The sequence below is a fragment of the Oncorhynchus kisutch genome, linkage group LG3 (assembly GCF_002021735.2).
Source record: "Oncorhynchus kisutch isolate 150728-3 linkage group LG3, Okis_V2, whole genome shotgun sequence".
Lineage (NCBI taxonomy): Eukaryota > Metazoa > Chordata > Actinopteri > Salmoniformes > Salmonidae > Oncorhynchus > Oncorhynchus kisutch.
In genome coordinates this window covers 57,842,734-57,867,446 of record NC_034176.2, presented here as the reverse complement: position 1 = coordinate 57,867,446, position 24,713 = coordinate 57,842,734, and the positions used below count along the sequence as shown (strand labels likewise).

Sequence of the window (24,713 nt, the reverse complement as noted above, 5' to 3'; positions counted from 1 at the left end):
CGCAGCAATGCTCCAACATCTAGTGGAAAGCCTTTTTCAGAAAAGTGGAGTCTGTTATAGCAGCAAATTGGGGACCAACTCCCCCAATTAGTGCCCATAATTTTGGAATTAGATGTTCAATGAGCAGGTGTCCACATACTTTTGGTCATTTAGTGTACTTTATAGCAGACTATAATAAAATAATATATTTGTCACGTTGGTATGAAGAGATTCGGGAGACAGATGCAGGAATGCGTAATAGGGTTTTTTATACAGCCCAAATTACGGCGTGCCGTGTAAAGGCACGGGGACGAAGACCAAACAAACACGTAACAAAGACACAAGGTTGAAACCCAAACAAAAGAGTGAGGAGTACCTCGAATAAATAACAAACGCGCACGATGATTAACACACGGGACGAGACCAGTAATCATCTGCGCAATCCACAAGGCCACAAAAGCCCAAAACACACAGCACAGGTACTCACATGCACCAATGGACATTGTAACAATAAGACCATTGAAACCAAAGGGCACATATATACAAATACTAATCAGTGGGAATAGGGGACAGGTGTGTGTGATGAAAGTTCCAGAGGGATCCGTGACAATATGCCACTTAAAATACGCTTTCTTTCCAAAGAGACCTAGAGCCATGTGTGCATACATTTTATGGACAGCTGGTCCCGGGAATCAAACCAACTATCCCTTTACTAAGAGCAGTGTCACCATGTGCAAATAGTGTTTGCCAGATACAGTAGACAACTATAGGCCTACCGCCGGACAATCGGATGGCTCAGATTACCATGTCTGCAGTAATTTAGCAGGCATAAATGAAAGCCACAGCAAAGTAGTGAGATTTAGAAACTTTTAAAACCATGACTAGAGAGAAACTCACCGAATACAGTAAAGAGTGTTTTTATGAGCGAGTTCATGTTTAAGTTCTTGCTCAACCCTGTCAACACTTTTATTCAAACATTTTATAAGCCATACATTGTACTTTCTTCATACTTCCACTCACGCTATAACCACCACTGCAGCTGTAATGAATGAGTAGGAAAGTGTGTTGATAGACTTGTGTTGTTATTATTAGTGGCTTTGGTGTTTTTGACCTTTTAAAAACAAATCTCTTTGGTACTATTTTCACAAGTATGTGGTACTATTTTCACAAGTATGTGGTACTATTTTCACAAGTATGTGGTACTATTTTCACAAGTATGTGGTACATTTTCGCAACTCTTAGTACAAATCTCCAAACGGGTCACATTTGTAACACAGCCAGTCTTTCATTCAAAAACCAGTCGTTGCGCATTCATTTGGATTGTAAACATCTCTCACCACACAACAGTGGATTTAAAATATAAGCTTATTGTGAAATGTAATGAAAACAAATGTAATGAAAACATTGGTTTAATTAATAACACAACATAATGTTATCTTTTCAATTTAGTCATTTTAACCACCAGTTAATTCAATAACAAACAAAGCAGGATGCACATTTAAAATCACACATAGAAGTGCTGAAAGTAATATGCTAGAGTGCTGTAAAATTGCAGTAGATTATACCGTTTTTACATTAGGCAATACACTTAAATTACCCAACAGAATTGACAGAAATCCAAGCTTGACATTGGTCTGCATTGACGTCGTGGCACACTCATGGGGATGGCGATCGTACACCTTCCACTTCCATGCTGGAAAAAAATCCTATATAGGGTTGAGGAAAGGAGAGTATGGGGGCAGGTATAGGGTCACAAATTGGGGATGAGCCCGTAACCATGACATAGGTGACCCCTTCACCTTGACAGGCCTGCTCAATTTCATTGAGAAACACAATGAGATGTGTAGCGTTGTAGGATCCAAGTAATGGCCTACGTTCTACCAAACCATCTTCAGAGATAGTTGCGCACATGGAGATGTTTCCCCCACGTTGTCCAGGCACTTGTAAGGCCACCCGTTGGCCAATGAGGTTCCGCCCATAGCACCAAGCTTTTGCCAGGTTAAAGCCCGCTTCATCAACAAATAGATACTTGTGATGGTTCACTGCAGCATCAAGCACCATCACCCTCTAAAAACACATTTTGGTGAGTTATTTTTACAGTATAGTTACCATATGATATTGTGAAGTAGCATGTGCATCAAATAGTAACAGTAATACAGTATATTGTGCTGTACCTTAACATACACGGCCCACAGTTGTTTCGCCAGGTTGGTGTTTCTCTCACAAGGCACCAGGTAAATGTGTTTCATAGATACCTGGTGCCTCTTCAAAAGGCGGGTGATTGTTGGCAGGCTGATGGATGCCATATTGGCAAAGGTGTCATCGTTCTCCTCAATGTCCTGCTTTATTTCGGACAGCCATATGTCATTCCTGGTCCTCACCATTTCCACCACTGCCTAGTCCTGCTGGTCGGTCAGCACACGGCCACCACCATGGGGTCTTCAATTCTGAGGGTAGAACAGATAATACTGTCAATAGATCATACTGAAAGAATACTGTAACGTGTTTTGTGAATTTACACGCATTACAATATGTCATTTATTGGAAATGTAATGGTAAAGCATAGCACATATCCTGCAGACTGAACTAAACTGGCAACCTCTGCTATGGTAAGACCTCTGTTTACCACATGGTCAAAGACGATGGCCCGGTCTTCATTAGACACAACAGTTCTCTGCCGTCTGTCCCCCTCTCTTTGATGTCCACCTCTTTGATGGGGCCCATGCCCACCTCTTTGACCTCGTTGAAGGGTCCCATGCCCACCTCTTTGACCTCGTTGAAGGGGCCCATGCCCACCTCTTTGACCTCGTTGAAGGGGCCCATGCCCACCTCTCTGACCTCGTTGAAGGGTCCCATGCCCACCTCTTTGACCTCGTTGAAGGGTCCCATGCCCACCTCTTTGACCTCGTTGAAGGGTCCCATGCCCACCTCTTTGACCTCGTTGAAGGGGCCCATGCCCACCTCTTTGACCTCTTTCATTGGACCCATGTCCACCTCGTTGACCTCTTTCATTGGACCCATGCCCACCTCTTTGACCTCTTTTATGGGGCCCATGCCCACCTCTTTGACCTTGTTGAAGGGGACCATGCCCACCTCTTTGACCTTGTTGAAGGGGCCCATGCCCACCTCTATGACCTCTTTTATTGAACCCATGCCCACCTCTTTGACCTCTTTCATTGGACCCATGCCCACCTCTTTGATCTCTTTTATGTGGCCCATGCCCACCTCTTTGACCTCTTTTATGGGGCCCATGCCCACCTCTTTGACCTTGTTGAAGGGGTCCATGCCCACCTCTCTGACCTTGTTGAAGGGGCCCATGCACACCTCTTTGACCTTGTTGATGGGGCCCATGCCCACCTCTTTGACCTCTTTTTTTGGACCCATGCCCACCTCTTTGACCTCTTTTATGGGGCCCATGCCCACCTCTTTGACCTTGTTGAAGGGGCCCATGTCCACCTCTTTGACCTAGTTGAAGGGGCCCATGCCCACCTCTTTGACCTAGTTGAAGGGGCCCATGTCCACCTCTTTGACCTAGTTGAAGGGGCCCATGCCCATCTCTTTGACCTAGTTGAAGGGGCCCATGTCCACCACTTTGACCTAGTTGAAGGGGCCCATGCCCACCTCTTTGACCTAGTTGAAGGGGCCCATGTCCACCACTTTGACCTAGTTGAAGGGGCCCATGCCCACCTCTTTGACCTCTTTTATGGGGCCCATGCCCACCTCTTTGACCTCGTTGAAGGGGCCCATGTCCACCTCTTTGACCTAGTTGAAGGGGCCCATGTCCACCACTTTGACCTAGTTGAAGGGGCCCATGCCCACCTCGTTGACCTAGTTGAAGGGGCCCATGTCCACCACTTTGACCTCGTTGAAGGGGCCCATGTCCACCTCTTTGACCTAGTTGAAGGGGCCCATGCCCACCTCTTTGACCTCTTTTATTGGACCCATGCCCACCTCTTTGACCTCGTTGAAGGGGCCCATGTCCACCTCTTTGACCTTGTTGAAGGGGCCCATGCCCACCTCTTTGACCTCTTTGATGGGGCCCATAACCAGCTCTCTGACGGGCCTCTTTTCCACAAGCTCTTTGATTTCTTCCTCTCCCTTGCTGTCTATCCTGCTCCATGTTGAAAGAAGTGTTCACACAGTCCCATTTTTATATGGTGACCAATTGTTATGACCACTATGTGAAATGAATTAGCAAAACCGAGTAGTCATTATGTATGTTCATCATGTATCATACATGTAATTTAGATGTTTATACTTTACAAACACATTTCTGTAGTTTTCAGAATCCATGTATAGTAAACAAACCAGTTTAAAATCTATATGTTTACCATACGTTTACGTGATTAACTTTTAAGCGCAGTTGAATTAAGTGATGATCAAATGTGTTTAAACAAATGAATCGTATGAAAAGTATTGTGAGCATTGCATTGTGAAAGGCAATAACTTTATATGAATGGTATTTATAGATGAAACACTGATTAGGTTTTGCTGAAAAAGTCACTGTGTGATTTTGTGTGTTAGTTAATAGAAAATGTGCCTAAAGTTGAGAAAAAAAACTGTATTTTTGATGATCTGTTTTGAGTTTTGTACTTTGTACCACATACTTGTGAAATAGTACCAAAGAGATAAAAAAAAAACTGTAATATCAAGAAATATTTAACTTTCTCTGTTCATAGGAGTAACAACATGAATTTGTGCATGAGGCAGAAATAATGCGGTGCGACTCGAGTTTCGCCATCAGCTGGAAGACGGTGTCCCTTTTTGGTGAGTGTCAGTGGAGGAAAGGGAGAGCGGAGGAATGTTGAGAGACGGACCCTCAGTCTGCTGCTCTCCCCCTCCGCTGAGACTGACAATCAGATGCAGGCACCATCAGCCCAGTAAAAAAAACAAAATAAAAAGCAAATGATTTAAATGTATGCTCACTCAGCTGCGCCTCACAAGTAATGCAGCAATAAGTTACCTATTACCGTTGTGATCATTGAGCCTACCTCAAATGTTTAAATATATATCTTTTTAAATGGTCCAAGCAAAGCCAATATGTGGTGATAATGTATTGGGCCTATAGCTATAACTGCACAAACCTCATTGCTACAGTATTGTTTTAATAGCTTAATGTTGCATTTGATTAAGTCTTTTAAATCATGTTAAAAAAAAGCAGCAGTAGACCTCAGAACGTGATCTCGACTCAGAAAAGGTAGGTGACCACTGCTTTAGATATTCCAGTTTATTCTGTATAAACTGGTTAGAATAATGACCAGGATGACCGTCCAATTCACGTCCACACTCACCAACACAACATGAACAACTATAATCATCAGTCATCCAAATATGGGAGAAGTAATGGTGGAAACACTATTACAATTTGGTACCATCTGATCCTATTTGGATGTCTCTGAGATCTGGGATGTTTTCCAGCTTTGTGTTTCCGGGCAGGCTCCAAGCAGGTAACTACTTTTTCTGTGGCTCATTGTCTGTCTGCCGCATTAAACCTGTGCCAGATGCTAAACCAGGCCCTTAGGACCTCTTTCATCATCTGTCGCTCCTTTTTTCCCTCCACTTCTCTCTTCTCTCACTGATAACCACATACAATAACGGCAATGCATATTTACATTGTGACCTCCACTGCCTTTTCGATAGAACAGGATCCACACACTGCGGACAATAGGTCTGTACTCTGCTGTCTCACAATCATTCGCAAACAGGTCCCATAGAGACACTACACCACAAAACACTTTAGCTAGACAGGCATTCACAGTGCAATTTCTGTGGTATTTTATAGTGTGGTCAACCAGGATTCATGCCACGGTCACTTGTCTACACTGCTCTCACCCAGCGACAGTGAGCCCCCTCTGGATTTTCCCCTGGCGTTGAGGTGATCGTAAGACCGAGGTAGTTGTCACACTAACTGAAGGCTAGTGATGAAAGAGAGGCATTTTGTCTCTCTTCTCTCATAAAACAGTGTGATTGCCCATAGCATCACCATCTGCTAGCTACTGGGAGGTGAAACAGTAAACACTCTGGTGAGTTGAGTGAGTGCTGTGTGTGTGTGTGTGTGTGTGTATATATGTGTGTGTGTGTGTGTGTGTGTGTGTGTGTGTGTGTGTGTGTGTGTGTGTGTGTGTGTGTGTGTGTGTGTGTGTGTGTGTGTGTGTGTGCTTGCACACGTATGAGATTATGAGTAAATTATACAAAACGGTTCTATGCATGCGTGTCGTGTGGGATGAGGCTCATAGCTCTACCAGGCTACTCTCCTGTGCCAGCCTCCTCTCCTCTTTCTGCCTGTCTGCCTGTCTGTCCCCCACCACATGTAATCGGCTCAGTGTTATCTCCCTGCCTGACTTGGACAGGCCTCTCAGAGTGACAGCAGAGTGAGCCTGACCCCTGGGGTGCCCGGAGGTGACGAGGGATCCAGGAAAGAGGCTGCCTGCTTGAGAGGCAGCAGCCAGTAGATAAAGCTCTCATGTGGAGTCAGTGTCATGTAATTCCCCTTTAATACAGTCAAGGCGGATTCTAGCAAGCCTAGATCCACCCAACCCTCATGAGACCCCCTGTCACTATCCAAAAAGAGCTCAGAGCTGACACAGCCACCGAGTCACTAGCTAACACATCTACCTCCAGTGTGTGGGTGTGTGCGTGTGAGTCATTAACCACAAGTTCAGTAGGAGCTACAGTAACAGGCCTACAACCATGCAGGCCTATATTTAGACAACCTAACTACCGATCAGAGCAAACAAAGGAATAAAAACAATAGTGCTTGCATCTCTGTATATGAGGGTGTCGTGTGCTACCCATATGTGTTTGTGTTTTCTAAGGCGATACAGTACGCATGTTCCTGGATATTACTGCAGCACATATATCATACATTAATAATCATTCCTGACAATCTTCCCGCATCAGGCGAGTCCCCCTGGCCCAGAGATATTACATCTGGCCACCTCATTTATCTTCCTGCACAGAGTCCCATAGTGGTCAGCACGCTGGCAGCCCAGCACAACCCGCGCTGCCCGTTTCATTATGAACACATCATAAACGGCACTGACACACCATGGAGCTCAGGGGGGCCTGTTCGTCGGACTGGCTCCCACGGTCCCCACAGGCCCCTACTATCTCTGCCTCGGAGTGGCTCGACGGCCGAACCAGACATCAATCTGCCCCTTTTACTGCAGATGGGAGACCGAGACCAGGGGAGGACTGGAGGACTGATTCCTCAGGAACATACATTAATGAACAGGACAGTTCTCACTGTGTTCTCTCAGAGAGATAGTGGGATTTGCACAAAGAAGTCTCAGATGGATTGTCATGCTTCCCGTGAACTGGTGGTCTCTCATTACAAGCCATGAAAATGAATCACAATGTGTGGCTACCCACTGAGCACCCACTGGTTGAATCAACTTTGTTCCCACGTCGTTTCAATGAAATGACATTGAACCAACGTGGAATAGACGTTGAATTTGCACATGTGCCCAAGTGGATATGTGAACCGTGAAGAGATGTACTCAGGCCTCAAATTATATCTCTAAACCAGGGAGGTTTACTACTCTGTTTAAAAAACCATCAAGACAACAAAAGGATTCTGAGGCTAACAGACTTTGATCACGCAGACAGAAAATTACTTTCAACCCGCTGTAGTCATTCCAAAGTCATGCTGACCACGGCGGCCATCTCACAAAATGTCCATCGTCTGCAGACCGGGCAGGGGAAGGAGGGGGGTTAGAGAGGAGATCTGAGTATCAGGGCCCGTGCTGGGGAGCCATTTCTTCTCTCAACAGACCCACTCGCAATCCAGAGGACTTGATTTAAATCCCACATCAGTTCCCATTGTCTGCTCCATCCGTATCACTTAACACAGCGTCCGTTTCCCCATGCCTACCCCCACACCCCCACGCGTTGATGCCCCTCTCACACTGATGAGTCTCTTCTGCACCCTCCCAAAGCCTTAGGCTTTACATACACACACACACACACACACACAAAATCCACAATGCGGCGATCATATCGTGGGGAAAGTTTACTACTTTACCTCATGCAAAACAGCAAAACAACCAGCATTTTCCCCTGCCGGGTCATTATTTTCATATCCCCTTATCATTTGCATATAGACAGTCTCCACAAATACCTTTAGTCAAAATAGCGTGCTGTTCTCAATTTGCCACTATATTGGAATCCTCACAAACACGGAGGGAGCAGCCGCAACTAGGTTTTTGACCTCCAAAACTTCGGTACTTGTGTCTCATGAATTCCTCAGATCACACAGGGGCCAGTCAAGGGGAATGAGAATTACCCAGAGCACCTTGCCAGAAACCTTGGGCTGACATGAATGCCCTATGCTGCCTCTGGAAGTGTGTGCGGGACTGTGCGTGTGTCCCTTAAAATGTAATAGTGTGTTTGAAAATCTGCTACACCAAGCACATTCTAAAACTATGGCTTGTCCATTTAAGCAAACACTTGACTGGGCACCTGCAGGTCAGGGGAGAGGGCTTTTTAAAATACATCGCTGGCTCTCTCTCTCTCTCTCTGTCTCTCTAGGTGTCGAGGGTGGACAGAGGGGTGTGGAGGCATCTGAAGGTTGACCTGGATTCCTTTGGCTCTGAAAAAGCGTGTGCGAGCAAGGAGGCCTACAAACCTGACTCAGTTACACCAGCTCTGTCAGGAGGAATGAGCCAAAATTCACCCAATTTATTGTAGGAAGCTTGTGGAACGCTACCCAAAACATTTGAGCCAAGTTTAAACAATTTAAAGGCAATGCTACCAAATACTAATTGAGTGTATGTAAACTTCTGAGCCACTGGGAATGTGATGAAATAAATAAATGCTGAAATAAATCACTCTTTCTACTATCATTCTGACATTTCATATTCTTAAAATAAAGTGGTGATCCTAACTGACCTAAACAGGGAATTGTTACTAGGATTAAATGTCAGGAATTATGAAAAACTGAGTTTAAATGTTTTTGGCTAAGGTGCATGTAAACTTCCGACTTCAACTGTATATGTATGTGTAATAATATTTCACATAATAGTACCATTATGTGTGTCCAGTTTCAACTGTTCTGCCTTATTATTATTCGACCATGCTGGTCATTTATGAACATTTGAACATCTTGGCCATGTTCTGTTATAATCTCCACCCGGCACAGCCAGAAGAGGACTGGCCACCCCACATATGCTCTCTCTAATTCTCTCTTTCTTTCTCTCTTGGAGGACCTGAGCCCTAGGACCATGCCCCAGGACTACCTGACATGATGACTCCTTGCTGTCCCCAGTCCATCTGACCATGCTGCTGCTCCAGTTTCAACTGTTCTGCCTTATTATTATACGACCATGCTGGTCATTTATAAACATTTGAACATCTTGGCCATGTTCTGTTATAATCTCCACCCGGCACAGCCAGAAGAGGACTGGCCACCCCACATAGCCTGGTTCCTCTCTAGGTTTCTTCCTAGGTTTTGGCCTTTCTAGGGAGTTTTTCCTAGTCACCGTGCTTCTACACCTGCATTGCTTGCTGTTAGTGGTTTTAGGCTGGGTTTCTGTACAGCACTTTGAGATATCAGCTGATGTACGAAGGGCTATATAAATTGATTTGATTTGATTTGATTTGTCAGTTGTTTGTGTTTGCACTGCACATTGGAACAATTGTCAATCCTTCGTGAAAGGCTATGAAGTTTGCATTGCGAATTATTCCGATGAAATTTGTCAAATATATTGATATTTTAGTGTCACATATCAGTTGTAACTGCGGATGCTACATCGGTCTATTGCCAGACTTTGATCAGTGTGCCATTTTGTAGAATGAAATTAAAATATGTCGCCGTCGGAGGCTATCTCTTGTATATCGTGTCTACATTGGTATTTACATTTGATGAAGATAGGCTATGAACCCGAAAATTGACAAACTATGTCACTCTGGTTGATGGAGCCGACTATGGTGAACTTGAGCTTCATGAACATTTATTGGATTTATTTGAGTAAATCTGGCTTTGATAATAGCCGGTGCTTACCCGCCCACCGACCACACATCACTGGACTAAGCTACAGGTACTGTAATGGCAATGATGGATCAGTACTGACTAGCATGCCCAACTGCCCCACGTGATTGGCAGAGGAGTATCTAACAGAAGACAAGCTTTGTTCTCCTCACATCTGAAGAGAGAGACACAGAGAGGGAGCGTAAGAGGTGTGTGTTGGGAGTACAGAACACTAAAGACCTCCTGAACGATGTTTGTTATTGCTTACCTTGTTTCTCTTGCATTGTCAACAACTTAGTTATTTGTTTTATCATGTTCCCTGTTCCCTTTTTATCTTCTCAAATCTGCCGTCGGATAACAATGCTCTGGTATCAAAGAGACAGAGACGCAGGCGCTTGCAAACGTCTTCGAGTGCAGCGCGGGGTTGCATCGTTTGGGGAAACGTCGGCGCGTGGATGACAGCTGCACGTTCCGCCATGGTAATCATGTAGAATCATACCTCAATCGTCATTCATTCGAACGGCAGACACACCTGGCCTTGGAAAGGCAGCCAATACTACAAATGCTCTCCATCTCATCTGCAAAGCCCTCGTAGAAGTAAAAAAATGAATAAACGCAACACAACAAAGGAAATCCATCCACAAGATGGACACTGTACACGATGCACTGCGAATGATATATCAAATACTCAGTGTTACACAGAATATACTTAATACCGTCTCGTGTTAATTGTCAGTTTACATGTGTTATGGGGCTAGTAGGATGACAGTCTTTTTCTTCACTGGCAACAACACTGTCACGTTAAGGACCAACCGTCTTTTTGAAAGAGGAAGAGCGTATATTGGTTCCATTCCACTGGGGGAAAAAAACGGGGAAAGGAAAAACAAAACATGTAGTAATTAAAGGTCTTGAGCACAATGCGGGGATGCAAAAGCAAGAGGGAGCTGAGAAGTAGCTATCACATTGGCAGATAAATTCTACACACAATTATTCATCCTGGGCCCATGACATGTAGATTAATGAGTTTGATAACCCAGGGCTTTCCAAATAACTAGATCCCATTCTGTTGTGCCACTTCCTCCAACGGCTCCTTGCAACCTCACACTAAAAACAGCCCGTTGGTATGCCGACAGAAAGAAACCAAAATCGATTGGATTTTAGCAGCGGTCATCAGCGGCAGGGTGGTGTCAGGGTCGTTACGGCTCTGCGAATGGCTTCTCTCACAGACTCCTTGTTGGTCTGTCTGTGTGTGTGTCTGTGTGTGTGTGTGTGTGTGTGTGTGTGTGTGTGTGTTTGTGTGTGTGTGTGTGGAAGGGGGGGGGGGGCTGTGAGGGTCAAATCAGCCTATCCCTGACTGGTGATAATGACTGAACGGAGATGTTTCGCAGATGTTCTTCTATCCAGGGGATAGCGGGTGACTTGGGGTCACAAATAGCTAGGTAGACTGTTACAACAACAACATGGTGGTTAGAAAACAACGGTTCATCGCAACAACAATGACAACTGCCACCAGAGTCGGTCAATGGTGTGGTTACGGAATCTACGATGAAGAAGTGCAAGCGTTAAAGGGGCCATCTGCAATTTCCACATCCACTTTTGGACTTCTACCCATTGATTCTTGAAGAATGTGACTTAGAAATGCCCCATGAGCTTAGTTCAACGGTTGTGCCCCATCAGAACCAAAAAACATACGCTTGTTTGACTCCAATGTTTGTAAGAGTTGAAAGAGTGAGCCTCAAAACATGGTTAAAACTATCATGCTGACATCAGGGATGGTCAGTCCTTGCACCCAGAGCTCTGTCCTTTTATTTCAGAGGGGTTACATTTATCCAGCCCCATCCCTCATCTTTTTACCCAAACAGAGGTGGGCAAAATGCGTTGTTATTGTTTCAACTGCAAATTGACCATTTAAAGGAGATTGTGAGTGAAATAGTCCGTCAGTAGCTAGATACATTAATTCTGCAGAGTCAGGTCCATACCCAGCCATGCTGTCCTCGTGTCAAAGGAGCTGTGATGAGAGAGAGAGAGCTATGAGGTTCCTCCATCTGTCAAGGCGTGGGTCTTGATCCGCCCGACTCATGTATTGACAGCTGCGGATGAAAATGTCACTGTGATCGGCACCCCCCTCTGTGGCACCGCCAACCTATTTACATCATTTCCCGCTCTTTCAATGGTCTGTCTGCCCAATCCAAACCACGGTCCTGCACTTTGGGGCTGAAGCCTGAGAGTAAGCATTATTGTGTTGTCCACTGGGGGTCAGGTGAGAGGCTCGGTTTGACCTCATCTTCTCCTAGAGCCAGGAAACAAAGGTTGTGGGGCCAGAGATTTCTGTATCTGTCTAATTGGATCAGAAAGTAGGTAAGGTTTTGTGACTTTGTGAAGTCAATGTGAAACTGCACTGCAGTGACGGACACAGGCTTTGAAAATATAAAGGGTTTCAAAGGGGTTCTTCGGCTGTCCCCATAGGAGAACCTTTTTTGGTTCCAGGTAGAACTCTTTTGTGTTCCATGTAGAACCCTATGTGAAAAGGGTTCTACATGGAACCAAAAAGGGTTTTTCAAAGGGTTATCCTATGGGGACAACCGAATAACAATTTTTGGTTCTAGATAGCACCTTTTTTTCTACGAGCGTTGAACATAGTGCAATTTAACATGTTCAATAGACACACTAAAACCACACTATTCTTGTACTGTTTAGTTGGATTAGTTGTGATGGAAGAACACAGCTTGAAGTTTTATTAATCCACATCCCATTTTCTCAGAGACAGAGCCACAGGGCAGCACACCTCTCCCAGTCAGACAGACAGTCCAGACCCTCATCCCCCCAGAGCAGACCAGACTGGGCTGCTGCTGTGGAGTGGTTTGCTCTCTCAGCACTGTTGAGTTCTGTTGCTCTGCTCTGTTCATTCATCACACAGGCCTACAGATATTGAGAGGCCTTCCCCATCTCAGACTAGGCTGCTGTCAATGATCCCCACCTGTGTTTGTAATTGTCTCTAAGCGATCTCTACCCCTCTCACTTCCCCTCTCTCTCTCCCTTTCTCCTCCCCTCTCTGTGTGTGCTCCACTGGTCCGTAGGGCTGCTCCTAGATCCAATGGCTCTGGGAGCTTGTGTCAAAGACAATCTCCAAGCTTCTGATAAGGATGGTGCAAAAATATTTACACTTCAGAGTGATGACTCTGGAGCTCTATTTCTTTGTCTTGTGATAGTTTCCTCATTCGAATGCAATCGATGTGGTGTATCAATTTGATAAGAAAATAAAATTGGTAACCAGAGTGCCCTTTGTGCTAATACGGTAGAAACAGAACACACACACACACACACACACACACACACACACACACACACACACACACACACACACACACACACACACACACACACACACACACACACACACACTTCAACAGTAAAGTGCAGTCTCATCACCCTGAAAGGCAGACATCCTGAATAAAATGGAGTTCCATTAATATTTATGCCTGTAAAGTGCCTTCATAATCAGACAGAGAGATGTCACATGGCGTAGTGTGGGTGGATGTGTGTCACACACACATACACGGAGGTGGAGCAGATAGAAGCAGACACACACATATACGTACTCTCCACGCCCAAATCCTTCAAACTAATGTAAAGTGCAGTGCATGGGCCAGTGTCCCAGTGTAATGCACCAATGGACATTTTGTTTGGTTTTCCATTAACTGTAGGTACAAATAGACTGTAGGTATTAACTGTAGGTATTGTAAGATTTACTCTTATAATCAAGGACAGGAATACAACAAACTCTCTCCTCCCTACAAACATGGTACAGGACTAGGCTACTGCAACTAAGCAGTAGATTTCTAGCTGTTAAACATGTTGCTTTTCCAAATCTACATTCTGTATCCCACTTATGAAAAGGTTGTGTTTATGTCCAAGATTACCAACAAAAAAAAGAATGCCAGAAGCTGGACACACACCACATGAACACACTGACCCTGACATATTGATGGGGGTGGCAGAGGCACGTCCAGGTCCCATCTTGAGGCCTGTAGAAATCCCAGGGAGAGAAAGAGCCAGGTGGGAGGAAAAGAGAGTAAATAAAGCAAGCTGATGTTTCAAAAAAGTATGCCTGCCCACGAAAAAAACATGTGAAGTAACTTGGGAAGGTGCTACAGCCGTGAAACAAAAATGATTTGAGCACGTAAAGCTGGGCTGAAGTAGAGCGATGTCCAAGGAGAAGTAAATTAATCTGTGCCTGGCCTGCCTTCACCAGGACGCTCCGAGTCTGCATGGCATCCCAAAGAGAGAATACACTTACAGTACTTTACTCTACACTGATCTCACACTGGCCCTTAAACCACAGGGCAGCACCAAGACTCTGGCACAGAGTAGCATAATGTACAGTACATACAATCAGAAGAATTGCCCTCCTTTTCTCCTTAACCTTAATCCCATCCAAGTCTCAACATTCTGTCTGTAATGATCTGCTTATGGCATCAGGGACTGTATTGTACGGGCTCTGCCAAACAATGCCATTCCTGCAGTCTGGTTCACAAGCACAGATGAGAATCAATGGGTTTAGAATCACCTGGCAAAGCTTCTTTGTCAGCACTCACCTCCATGGCAAACCTTTCAATATTAACAAAAAGGAGAAGGAGAGAGAGAGAGAGAGAGAGAGAGAGAGAGAGAGAGAGAGAGAGAGAGAGAGAGAGAGAGAGAGAGAGAGAGAGAGAGAGAGAGAGAGAGAGAGAGAGAGAGAGAGAGAGAGAGAGAGAGAGAGAGAGAGTGGACTGGAGTGTGTGCATTTGCAGTGTGTTCCAGTGCGGATGTCACTTCCCATGACATGGGCAGCATGGTACAAGGCTGGGCTGTGATTGTGCGGAGCAGAGACAGGTATCCCAGTTAAAAATGGGACAATGCATTTTAAAAAGCAGGTGCCCTTCAGAAAAGATGTAGCCGCTAAATGTCTTGTGAAAAAAAGCCTGTAAATATTAGATCGCCTGGCTGTCATACAAAAGCGAGAAACCATAACGAAGCATGAAGGAAATATCCTTTCATATTCATGTGACAGCATTAGCCCCTTTTATAAGCAAACTGAAGTATTTATCTGTAAAATGTTCAATATCTTCACTGGTAATCTAAAAGAAAAGACAAAAAAGTCTAATTATAGCACAGAGATGAGATTGAATGTGGAGGTAAAGTCTGGTTGGCTGGGTTTTATTGCTTGTTATTAAATCTTGGCAAAACAATTATTTTTTCTCTTTTGTTAGTAACACAAAAAAATTAAAACACTGCCCCTGGGCTGTGGGGCTTTACAGTAATGATTAAAAAAAAGAAGGAAATTGTGATACACAAGCTATTAGACAAAGCCATAATCAAATTCATTAATTTGATTCATTCTGAGGGTGACAGGTTTTCTTAAAGTGACACAAGCCTTAAGAAGGCACATAGTCATAGTGGGCTCAGCATGCGCACTCTAAAGCAGGTTGTGTTTTTTAAATTGTATTATTCTTTTTGTTCTAATGTACTTGGTGGTTTGCATTTCACATATATGTTACATCATATATGGAGGGGATCTCTGTTGTTGCATTGTTGTTCCACAACATCACACCATGTTTGCTAACATGCATTACACATGGACAAAAACACACTGGGATGCGTTACACAACACAAGCACGCGCGAACACACACACACACACAGACACACACACACATCCAAAGGGAGTGCAGACTAGAGGGAAAGGAGGGAGGAGGATGAAGGGTTAGCCCTTGGAACGGATGAAAAATGTATAATAGAAATGACCACAATCAATTGTGAAACACTGCACAAAATTAATTAGAGTTCTGCATCGGAGGCCTGTGTGAGGATCCTGGCCGCTTGGCCCCATTTGTCTCCTGCCTCCTACGATACGCCAGAGAAGGCTGTGGAACAAGCCGGCCCTGCCCTCACCCCGCCAGCCCCTCACCCCGCCATCAACGGCCCTGCCGCACAAATGATTAACTCCAAATTATTCAAATGATCTCACAACAGCCACGACAGGACACACGGCGGAGCGGGAGGAGAGAGGGAAAGAGAGAGAGACAGAGGGAGGGGTGGAGGGGCAGATTTAGAACCATTCATCAATATCAACAGTGACGAGCGTCGATGGGCCGTGCACACACACACACACACACACACACACACAGAAACAAGAGGCCATTGGCTTCTCTCTCTTTACTCCACATTTCCTCCACAATACAAAGTTCCGTCCTCACCTCTTCTCCTGTAAATCATTTACCATCAATATCATCAACACTATCGATCCATCTTGTCAGCTTCACGGTTTGTACTTAGTCTATCCAATGGACAGGGATATTCATCTAAAACGTATTCTCATCTTTATTTTGTCTTCTCCCCTCTTGTTCCTTCTATCATGAAGTGAAATATTTGGTTGCATCTACAGTAACTTGCAGTGCAGGACATTCCCACTGCTACGATGTGCAGGCATACTCCATGATATGCAAGTGGAAAGGTTGATTAACTGAATTCTCTAGTTGCTGTCTCTGCTTTCATTCAAAGCTTTTGGTCTGTCACTAGAAATCCAGCACTTAAAACACTGAAATATTTGAAGTTCTTGTCAAAACCACAGTCTTTTTAGAAAATGTATAATACTAAGACGCAATTAAATCAAAAGGCTATTTGCAGCCTTAGAACTTCAAGACGATGTTAACTTTTGGACAAAAGGGCTCGTATTGCTGTGGACGGGGGGGATACATCCCCGCTGTCAGAAACCAAGGGTTAATGTATCACGATTAGCACTCATGGGTCCTGATCTGATATATTTTTAATTAACGGTACCCCATTCAAGCGCTTGAAGGAACAAAAAAAAAGAGAAACTTTTGACAGCTCTAATTAATGAGCGTGCGGAACATGGAAGCTGATCTCACGGAAGACGTTGGCTTCATTAGACAAGCCAGTCTGGAGCACATCAAACGGGCCAGAATGGCCTGTCTGATCCCAGCTTTTATTCCCCCTCAGAGTGGCGGCCGGGAGAGGGAGAGAGAAGAAGAGAGAGATGGAGAGGGGGAGGGGGGGGGGGGGTAAGAGAAAGAGAGGGCAGGGACAAAGCGAAGGCAAGGCTGCCACATCACAACAGGAGAGATGAATGACTTTTTACCTCTGGACACAGGGCCTTAATGAAACCTCCAGGGGCTAAACAATGGCATCTCGCAGATATACAGACACACACACACACACATGCGCGCGCACACACACACACTTGAAAAAGGATATTCTGCGCATCCACAAACTCTCGTGCATAGGCACATCTCTCTCTCTCAAAGAGGAAAAACCACAAAGAGTATTCTTGGCCAGGCAGACATGGAATACTGGCACTCCAATGGAGACCACAGCTACCTACAGTAAAGCAGGTCAAACCTAGCAAACCCATCAGGTCATTACCACCTAAAACCTCCAAACTCCAAACATACAATATAACCAATTGAATTATGTTCCCATGTTAATTCCTTCATACATTATGGTATATAATCTGAGGGCTTGTGAAATCCAATCACCTCTCCCGTGTCAGGCGCCAGGGGACATAACTTCAAAAAGGCGTCTACTATCGCTTGTGCAGCCAGCTCATAAGGCCGTGATAAAGCCGGAGTCAGGGACACAAACAGAGACATCAATCTTCACTGATCAGAAGCAGATAGAGAGAGAGAGAGAAACCAAAAATGGAGAAACAAATTGGATGTCAATACAGAGGCCTAGGACCAGGGCCCTGGCTGGGCAATGTCCACCAACCATCATGTTACACACTGAACACCCTCCCTCCCCTGTGTGTTTTTTGTGTGTGTGTGTGTGTGTGTGTGTGTGTGTGTGTGTGTGTGTGTGTGTGTGTGTGTGTGTGTGTGTGTGTGTGTGTGTGTGTGTGTGTGTGTGTGTGTGTGGTAGAGAGATAGTCTTTTAGTTAGTTTGTATCTATAGGGGATAGAAGGAGATGAATGACTTGGAGAAATAACTTCACATTCCGAGTTGCCCGCTTAAAAAGAGAGAAGAGATTTCTTTCTTGTTTGCTGATAAAAAAAAACAATTGCTAACTATCCTGGAAAAATCGGAGTTGGACTGATCCGTCAAGTCTCCATCAATACAAAATATAAGTCCCACAATATGTCAAGATTGAAATCCTGACCGTCAACATTCTTATTCTATCAAAACTTACACCAGATCTTTTTTATGGTGCTGCTTGCACAGGAATAGCTTACAGTGTCTTAACAATATTTACTATAACAACTAACTGATTGTCAGTGGTGGGAAAAGTGCCTAATTATCATACTTGAGTAAAAGTAAAGGTACTTTAATAGAAAATGACTCAAGTAAAAGTGAAATTCATCCAGTAAAATACTACCTGAGTAAAAGTCTAAAAGTATTTGGTTCTAAATATACTTACGTATCACAAGTAAATGTAATTGCTAAAATATACTTATGTATCAAAAGTATAAATCATTTCAAATTCCTTATGGTAAGCAAGGCAGATGGCACCATCTTCTTGTTTTTTAAATTTACAGATAGCCAGGAGCACACTTCAACACTCAGACATAATTTACAAACGAAGCATGTGTGTTTAGTGAGTACGCCTGACCAGAGGCAGTAGGGATGACCAAGGAGATGTTCTCTTGATAAGTGCGTGAATGGGACCATTTCCTGTCTGGCTAAGCATTCAAAATGTAACGAGAACTTCTGTCTGTCAGGGGAAAGGTATGGAGTAAAAAGTACAGAATTTTCTTTGGGTATGTAGTGAAATAAAAGTAGTACTTTAAAGTATTTTTACTTAAGTACTTTACACCACTGCTGAGTGTTAGTGGTGGAGAAAAGTTCAAAGTTGTTCAGAGTTCTTCTCCAAACTTCTTGAGCTATCCAGGATGCCGTTCAGTCAATCAAAGTCCAAATTATTTATTGGCATGTGTGACATTTCTCTGGCATGCTGCTTCAGGGCCTTCCTCTATCCATTCCTCTCTCTAATTCTCCCAATTAATGCATAAAGGCAAGCTCGGGTTATCGTTTCCTCTCTTCCTCCCTCCATCCCTCACTCCCTCTCCATCACTCTCAATTAATGTGAGGGGATCGGCACAGCTTATCTGTCCTCTCTGTGCTCTTATGAATATGCAAACGCCTCTTATCCACACGCCAGCCTAAGGTAATGGTTACAGTGCTCAACTCAGTGCATTAAAATGCACTTCTTGTTTGGTGGCAAGTTACAGACGAGATAGAAAGGAATGCTGTGTATGAATACTGTTTACGTTCCATCAACCTTTGTGGTTATTTCTGACCTTGTAGTTATGGAATTTGGTCCTGGTTGTTCACTCCCTGTTGTCTGTGATTATGGTCATTCCCATGTCCCGTCTGTGATTGTTGAGAGGAGTTGCAATCAATGTGTCTATATCACTGAGAGCATGGTAAAACAGGCGAGGAAAAATAAACAAGGACTCATCACTGATCATTCCTGATGATATAGCCTTACTAAAGGACCCATGCATTTCGTGGGAAATAGGAGTTGCAAAGAGCATGGCACTGTTTCTCGCTCTATAAAAATCCAAATGCTTTTCTCTATTATGGAGACACCGACTTATTTTTGTTGGAGTTCCTCAGTTTATGAGCAGCTGCCACAACAAAGTGCCATTAGATGGGAAGCTACAGGGGTAAGGGTAACGGATGATTGACAAGGAGCGGCCTGCACTGGGATGGAGCAAGCGACACGACTTTAACCATTTATAATCCGCACCTCAACATCAAGGGGAAACCTTTTATTATTGACAGCCCAGATGCAGGATGTCAAATGTTTACCATTGCTTTCAAGTGCTACATCTGAAGGTTCTTTTATTCCCTTTTCTTCTCTCCCAGAAGACAATTTTTGTTCCCTGCACTGCACATTGAAGGCCTCTCTTACCATGTGATCACTGATTAAAGTCCCTTAAGTGTCACCTGCCTGCCAACTCCGCCACTGTTTACACTGGAGCACGGTAGCCAAATTAGGCTCAACTAACACTGTTTCACAGGGTAGAGAGAGCGAGAGGGAGAGAGAGAGAAAAACACACAAGGCTCAGCAAGTGAAGAACAGAGTTCTCCTCCTTTTGGGTAGAAGCTTCCCGGGTGATTTTTTAAAATCCAATCTCAAAATCTATCATGCGGAAACGCTGTGGATGTCAACAGGTATCATGTCAAATAGAGTAACAAATGTAATAAAGTGTTTAACTGTGCTTCCATTTGAGGAAGAGTAATAATACATGTTTTTTTCCGCTTCTAGTTTGATCAGTGGAACCGCGGAGGGGAGAATACAGTAGCTTTGTTTCTTTTTGTGCAGGCGGGCAGACGAGCACGGGGCTTGATGAATGAGAAACAAAAACATGCATTGTGCCTGCTTTATTTATGCCACTTGCACAGTGAGGACATGTCGATCCGGATTCCCAGTTCAAAGGGTGACGAGCAAACGATGCCTGAGGAGATTCCTGAATTAGATTTGTCATGCTTTGTGGGGCAGTTTTGTATGCTTTTTAAATGAGTAAAGAAAACATCAGTTTGAGACCATTTTTATGCCAGATTCAGGCATAAACTAGGTTCTCTATAAGAACGAATCTAACTAGAGGATGGATTCAACCATCAAGTATGAGGAGCATGTTCTGACAAGGGTGAGCTGCTTCAGTTGTGGTTAACAGCACCATCCGTGGGAACATTGAGGCAGTGCCACTACGAGCTAAAACTGCTATTCAACCCCCTCTCGAATCACTGGTCTGCCTGTTCCCAAAGCCACGGATTGTGCAAATCTACTGCTTATTAAATTAAGAAGTTACACTTATCCATACACAATAGGTGTCAATTATTTTGAAGTTTTGCTACAGAATGGTCAAACGTGACACGTGTTTCAGAAACGGACACCTCTCAGCATAGGAGAGCAAAGGATGCAGATACTGATGTTATGTGGCATAATAACGCCACCCGGTTCTCTGACACCTGACTGAGGTCCGTCACATATCCCATCATCACCTCGCCAATCCCCGACTCTGGACCTGTGCTTTAATTATCTCGTTGGCCCTGATACACCAGCGGCCCACGAGGGAGAGCGATGGGGTTGGGGGGGGGGAGCATTAACTGCAAGGATCATGCCAGTCACATCAGCATATGTGTCAGTAAAGCTGACACACACGCCACTTTGCTGCTCCACGGCTAGGGGTGAGCACACCCTCGTGTCACATCCTTAGATCTGTAGCCCGAGGCAGGTAAGGGCCCGCTCTCTTATTTCTATCACCCACACACACCCTCAGATGTACATGTACAAAATGTTTATTATGCTCAAAATGAAACACACACACAGACGCACACACACACCTCTGACATACTAAATGGATCAGTCTGTTCTGTGAGAGAGAAAAAAAATGGTGTGGGTGAACGTTGTCCTATTTTATGACAGACCTAAAAACGAACGACGGCAAATGTATTCTCATTGAAGTTCCCATAATGCTCAGCCACCTATCCGTTCACCCCAATTAAACGTGAGCTTTAGTCGCCCTTTAGAAAGACCACCTTTCTCATGACAAATGAAACATGACTAGAAAAGATAAAGATTTAAATAAAAATTGAAAAATAGTTTTTCTTGTTGTTCAAGTCAGCAATAAGAACCCCAAACCTAATTACAGACAGTGCAGATTTTCCAAACTGATTTTGCTCCAGCCAATTAATTGATATTATTTTCTGGATGACATTCAGAGCTGCACCCTTTTCTCTTTCTTTCTCTGTTCACGCCCACACACATATTTCACACAGCTTCCTCGCCATACGCAGCTCTCAACGCTTCCTGTGTCCTGAACCTGCGACACACAATCCTATTCAGCTGTGATATAGAATTGTATCATTCTTTCAAACTTGTCAAACTCGCCTTGAAACGTAAAGCTGTGACCTTGACCCCCACCTATAGTTTCTGATATGTGTGCCGCGTGTTGATATGAGATATGAAATATATATTTAATTTCTCTACACTCCAACGCTGGGAAAAAAAAGAGAAAAAAAACTCTCACACCATTATTGGATTCCTTAAATCACTGACATCAGTAGCCACGTCTGGATGAAACACACAATCCCCCCACCTTACCGTCACACTAGCCAACCTCAGTATTCCCACCACTCACTTCTTCTTCTTCAGATCAGCCTATGTCTATCCAGGACCTTTAGTCCTGCAGTAATACTTAAGAGGAAAATATTTTTGGCATGAATTAAATGCTAATCAAAATCCAGGCCCGTGATTGGCCGACATAATGTACGTCTTACAGTGTAATTACATTTTTTTGTATTGTTTTATTGAACCTTTATCCAGGTATACAGCTACTTTAGAGCCCATGAGGGGCTTCCTTCATTCCTTCATTCCCCCATCAGGCCAGGCAGCGATCAGAGGTACTAGTGGCTTTACTCCCAGACCTCAAGGTCACAAGTTCATATAGTGGTCAGATTAGGGTCAGGTCACTGCTGTGGTCCCTTTCATTGTGTCCCTCTATCTAATTCTATGAGTTAAAAGCGAAGCGGCTGGAGGGGACTTCATCCAGACTAATGGACTCTTTAGGGTTGTGTTTGCCAGTCATAAACACAGGCAATGGGGTCACGCCGCCATGTCTTAGTGCATTCTGAACACTGAGAGCAACATCACTCTTTCAGGTCCCCATAAAACCACACTAACATCTGTCCCTGTCCACTTGTCCACAGCACCCATTTATAAAAGACTAGAAGTACAACAACATAAATTACAAGACATACGGTTGTTTAAGTAGGAACACATAGCAAAGAAAATGTAAATAAGTTGACCCTCCAACGTCTAAAGGGTTTACATGCTATACAATTCCAAATGACCTTTCGTCACTGGCTCAAGACCATTATGCACAACCTGATATCATATCGTTGATGTCCTGAAATCGAATAGAGAAACAGTGCTGTAGATAGAAAGTGCATTAACTCTTTGCACAAGGTGTTGTTGGAGGAGCGTGGCACTGGCTGCAAACTGACACACAGCTGGCTGTTATTGAGCAGACCAGGGTGTAGGCTACACGGCGAATGAGAAGGGCTGTGTGTGAAGTGTGTGTTTGCAGATGAGGCTCTCTCGTTAGATGAGGTGCGTGCGTGCACTCTGGTTTGTATATTTCAAAGAGGAGACGCAAAGCGAATTACGCGCTGTGTGGCAATATTAATGTGGAACGTGAGCGGCAGTCTTCCTTAGTCATTAGGACACATTAACAGTGATTCCAGGAGGCTGACGTACGCGGCCATCTCCTTTTCAGCTCAAATGGGAACGGATACAATGACATTACTGCCTCCTCGAGACATCCACAGCAGAGAAATTTGTTGTGTGAAGAGAAAAAAATGATAGTCGAAACAGGATAGTTTTTTTCTTCATCAGCAGATAACAGCATTGCAGCATGACAAACTTGAAACTCTGCTTTTTGCCCTGGGCCAAGTTAATTGCATTAATTTTCTCTGACAATTTCACAAAAAAAGTGAAGACAAAGTGTGTGTGGGGGGGGGGGGGGACAACACTGAATGTGTGTTTGTTACAGAAGTGCCCCTGTCATTATTCAGCAATGATGAAATTAGTACAAAGTGTTCTCTCTGGATATAATCAATCATTACTTTCACCCAATGCCACCGAATACTGCTGAAACCATATCCCCCCCCCCCCCCCCACGTGAGGACAAATGCTTCTTGATTGTGTGGCACACTTGTCTATAAATATATCTCAGTGCAGCTCCCTGCAGTATTAGGTTAGAATTTTTTTCAGAGTAAACATCTGTTTCTGGAAGCCCTGAGACAGGCAAACTGCTGTGCCTCTTGACCGGAAAAGAGCAACGCCTGTTAAAAGAGAGCAGAGCTGTGGTGCCTGTAGCAAAGTGTCACCACTGGACTGGGACATATGTTGAACTACTAGTGAACAGTGACAATGTGTCCGTTTCGATGACCCCATCCATAAAATCAAAATCATATGCAAAGATTAGACCTAATGTTTCAAATAGTGAAAGCAAGATTCAAAATGTTTTCTTTCTCGGAGTCTTAAAGTATTACAGAATAAAAATGTATATATTGGTACTCATACAAACACAAAGAAAAGTAGACAGTAGGCTATTGTGTTTAGTGTTTAAAAACAACAAACTACCATCGGCATTATCATGGCTTTTCTGGGTCCTTTCAGATTTGTGATGGAGCCAGTGGTGGAACATGGTGCCCTGCTGTGATTTGTAAGGGTCTTTTGACTCTCATTTCCCCAAGCCACGCATACTTGTCGGTCGCTGGGCCTCGTCTCTAGTGCATACAGCCCAGGCCTACCAGAGGAAAATCTGTTCCCAATCGCATTACAGCCATTTCCTATTTGGAATGATGGGACAAGCCCCAACAGAAATCAAATATTTATCATGTTGTATTAACCCCCACCCACCCCCATATACACACTAAAACCCCCATCGCTCCATGTGTTGGCTAGTCTCTGCACTGAATTAATTATCCTATTATACCATAGCTCAGGTGTTTTGTTGTTTGACTGGGCTTATACACACACACACAAAATGTTAAATGCACATATACACACACACACACACACATGACTGCGTATGGCTTTTGATATTACCACCAAAAGTGAATCTGTCGTAGATCTGTCAGCTCTATGGTTGTGTGTCACACTACATTTATTTATTTTACCAGGCAAGTCAGTTAAGAACAGGTTCTTATTTACAATGATGGCCTAGGACCAGTGGGTTAACTGCCTTGTTCAGGGGCAGA

General features: G+C 44.1%; 1 long non-coding RNA gene across 1 annotated transcript in view; it reads right to left on the bottom strand.

Annotated features, from left to right (window-relative positions):
• Nucleotides 1–555: 555 nt before the first annotated feature.
• LOC116361585 (uncharacterized) overlaps nucleotides 556–24,713 on the bottom strand; it is a 30,667-nt gene continuing 6,509 nt past the window's right edge. The window contains exons 2-3 of the long non-coding RNA XR_004207639.1: nucleotides 2,154–2,426; nucleotides 556–2,046 (exon numbers count right to left, since the gene is read on the bottom strand). This is a non-coding gene — a long non-coding RNA (uncharacterized LOC116361585). The remainder of the gene's footprint in view (nucleotides 2,047–2,153; nucleotides 2,427–24,713) is intronic.